Source organism: Gossypium hirsutum, chromosome D06, assembly GCF_007990345.1.
Source record: "Gossypium hirsutum isolate 1008001.06 chromosome D06, Gossypium_hirsutum_v2.1, whole genome shotgun sequence".
NCBI classification, from domain to species: Eukaryota; Viridiplantae; Streptophyta; class Magnoliopsida; order Malvales; family Malvaceae; genus Gossypium; species Gossypium hirsutum.
This window is the reverse complement of record NC_053442.1, coordinates 8,286,027-8,289,836: the sequence shown is the minus strand read 5'-3', so window position 1 is coordinate 8,289,836 and position 3,810 is coordinate 8,286,027. Positions and strand designations below refer to the sequence as shown.

General features: G+C 39.9%; 1 pseudogene; it reads left to right on the top strand.

Moving 5' to 3' along the window:
• Positions 1–1,238: 1,238 nt before the first annotated feature.
• LOC121218276 (zinc finger BED domain-containing protein DAYSLEEPER-like) lies at positions 1,239–3,543 on the top strand (annotated as a pseudogene).
• The last annotated feature ends 267 nt before the right edge of the window (positions 3,544–3,810 follow it).

Genomic DNA, 3,810 nt, shown 5'->3' with positions numbered 1-3,810 from the left:
ACAACATCTTCACCTGCCCTTAATCTTTGGTTTTTAATTTCTTTTTTTTTGGATTAGTTTTATGTTTTTTCGTAATTCATTTTTTTTTTTTTTTTTTTTTTTTTTTTTTTGATTTTTTAAGGCTCCATGTTTAGTGTTTCTGTATGTTACGTTTGATTAATTTACGAACTGAAAATCGTTGGTTCTTTGTCTTAATATTAGTTTATGGAAGTTGGAGTTGGTTTTAAATGAATCGATGAGCTCCTTCCTTATATTTCTTCATTTCTGCAGTTTTTCCTTGTGTTATATATTGCCTTTCGTTTCTTGTTTCAGGCTTTAGATGGGTCTACCTTCCTGCCCCTTTTAAGATTTTAACAATCAGGGCAGTAGATTCCTCAATTCATATTTAATGGGTTTTTGCTTTGTCTTTGATCTGGGCAAACATTAAACATGATTCTTTTTTGTTTTCGTCTTTTGATCTATGAGTGATGTGCTTGATCTTGGATTCCAGTTTCACTTCATCTGGGCTTTTTCCCTTTTTGTTTATTTGTTTTTTGAAAGAGAAAAAAAAGTTATATTTTTGAAGCCCTAGATCTAGGTTTTTGCCCTTTTCATTGTAAACTCCTTGTTAGATGTTAAAAAGTCAAGCCCATTTAGTTAAAATTCCTATTTTAGCCCTGCTCCCCAAGGTGGGCCTATTTGAGTTTTATTTAAGTTAATTTGTTAGCGTATAATCGTTTTCCCGGATTGACCCACCGGGTGGTGGCCCGGGCCCAATTATTTTTTGACCCGGTCGCCTATCGTCTGTATTGTTATTGAGATTGCTTGCTTTTGTTGCCTATCAAAGCAGCTCTTCTTATTTGTAATTTGCATTTGATGTAGTAGGGTTGCAAGCATGGTTCATGTAATGATAATTGGTATATAGTTTAAAAACCAGAGCTTAGCTATAAGCTGGTACGTGCAATCTTTTTGAATGTTTTGGTTTAGAACCGGGAGGTTATCTCAATTGCTCATGCAAGAGTTCGAAGCCTAGCATTTAGGAGTACCGTGTTATACCTACTAAACCTAGAGAATGCAGTGTAATTTATTACCTTGCAACTATGAGGGCGTATTTATTCTACATCCTTTTCTTTTCTTTATGTGTGTGTGGAGAAGTATTAAAGCCTAACTGTTTGCTGTTTAAATTTGGAATGAATTGAGGGTCTCTTTCTTTTCTCTAGAACCTCTTGCCTTAATTATGAAGCATCTCGAGCAGGGGAGATTTTGTTTATTACGTGTGTGTCGCGTATGTAAAAGCTGATAGAGTGCTTTGGCTATGTTTGCCTTAGATGAGCTACTTGAAGCTGTTGTTCTCTTATATATATATATATCTAAAACTTCTTTTGCTTTCAGCTGCAGGGTTTACTTCCATGACAGAAATTACAGATATGGAAACAATCCCTGGGGAGAGTAACAATCAGCTGGCACTGACCACTCCCGAAGCGCAGCCTATCAAGCGCCGAAAAAGAAGTCCATGGTTTGGGAGTACTTTACCATTGAAAATGTGAGTGCCGGATGTAGAAGAGCATATTGCAAGCGCTGCAAGCAAAGTTTTGCTTATAGCACTGGTTCTAAGGTAGCAGGTACCAGTCATCTGAAGCGTCACATTGCCAAGGAACCTGTCGAGCACTCTTACGAGGCCAAGGCCAAGATAACAATCAATTCATCACCCCATATAACCCAAAGATGGGTGGAGTGAACCTCCTAAGCGACGCTACAGATCTCCTAGCTCACCTTTTATCCCATTTGATCAGGACCGGTGCCGCCATGAAATGCCAGAATGATTATCATGCATGAGTACCCTCTTCACATAGTTGAACATCCTGGGTTCATAGCTTTTGTTCAAAACCTTCAGCCTCAGTTTGATAAAATGAGTTTCAACACCGTTCAAGGGATTGTGTTGCAACTTACCTGAGGGAAAAGCAAAGCCTAATGAACTTTATTGAGGGTATTCCTGGACGCTTCTGTCTTACACTGGACATGTGGAGTTCAAATCAAACCCTCGTTATGTGTTTATAACTGGACACTTCGTTGATAGTGACTGGAAGTTGCACAGACGGGTTTTCAATGTTGTAATGGAACCATATCCGGATTCCCATTCTGCTCTAAGTCATGCCATCGCTGCCTGCCTTTCAGACTGGAGTTTGGAAGGCAAGTTATTTTCCCTCACCTTCAATCATCCGCTAAGTGAAGCTGGGCTGGAAAATCTTAGACCTTTACTGTGCGTTAAAAATCCCCTTATTCTTAATGGTCAGCTGTTAATTAGAAATTGTATAGCTCGTACTATGAGCAGCATGGCAAAGGATGTGCTTGGAGCAGGGCAAGAGATCATCAAGAAAATCCGTGATAGTGTAAAGTATGTGAAGATGTCAGAATCCCATGATGACAAGTTCATTCAAGTTAAAAACCAGCTTCAAGTGCCCAGTGAAAAGAGCCTGTTTCTTGACAATCAAACTCAGTGGAACACAACATACCAAATGCTTGCAGCTGCTTCTGAATTGAAGAAGTGTTTGATTGCTTGGATACTTACGATCCAGATTATAAGCTAGCCCCATCAATGGAAGACTGGAAGTTGGCTGAGACTTTATGCAGTTTCTTGAAACCTCTCTTCGATGCAGCCAGCATCCTTACAACTACAACTCTCCCTACCGTAATTACATTCTTTTATGAAGTGTGGAAAATACATGTGGACTTGGGTCGTTCCATCACTAGTGAGGATCCTTTCATCAGCAACCTTGCAAAATCAATGCAAGAAAAGATTGACAAGTACTGGAAGGACTGTAGCCTGGTTTTGGCAATGGCAGTGGTCATGGATCCTCGTTTCAAATGAAACTTGTCGAGTTCAGTTTCACAAAATATATGGCGAAGATGCTCCCACATACATCAAAACTGTTGACGATGGAATTCATGAGCTCTTTCTTGAATACGTGGCACTCCCATTGCCTTTGACGCCAACTTATGTGGAAGAAGTGAATGGTGCAAACAATGGAAAGACCAACGAATCTCATCAAGGTAATCTTCTTTCGGACCATGGGCTTGCAGATTTTGATGTCTACATTATGGAGACTAATAGCCAGCAGATGAAGTCTGAGCTGGATCAGTACTTGGAAGAGTCCCTGTTACCTCGTGTCCAAGAGTTTGATGTGTTGGGTTGGTGGAAGCTGAACAAGATGAAGTATCCTACTCTTTCCAAGATGGCTCGCGACATTTTGTCGATTCCGGTGTCTGCTGCTGCCACCGAATCAATCTTTGATATCACAGACAAGCAACTAGATGAATATCGTAGCTCTTTGCGACCGGAGACAGTGGAAGCTCTAATCTGTGCCAAGGACTGGCTACATTATGGATCTTCTGATGTTTCGAATGCGCTTGTTAAAATGGAATTTTAGATGTAGATGATATTCCAGAGTATCATGTTATTGACATATTTCACTGTAGGCCTCTATTTGTACAACTAGAAAGATTTGTATGGATGCTTGGAGTATTTTTCTTATTACGTGTTTCTTTGAAGGCTTTACGTGGCAAGGGAAAGGTCCCAACACCATTGTGTTGCACGTGGCTTGTGCTAATTGACAGTCTCTGAAGGCTGCTCTCTAAACCCTCTCAGCATATTGAACCAAGATGCTTCATCTGACATCCCCTCCCACGATGCTCACTATCTATTAGCAAATCAATAACCAAGTTTTATCCCACGGTTTCAATTCAACAACGATCTCCAACTACATTTAAAAATCCATGTAGTGTTCGTTGGTAAATAAGCAACAACAATGTGCAATAAAGCCGACTGGGAAA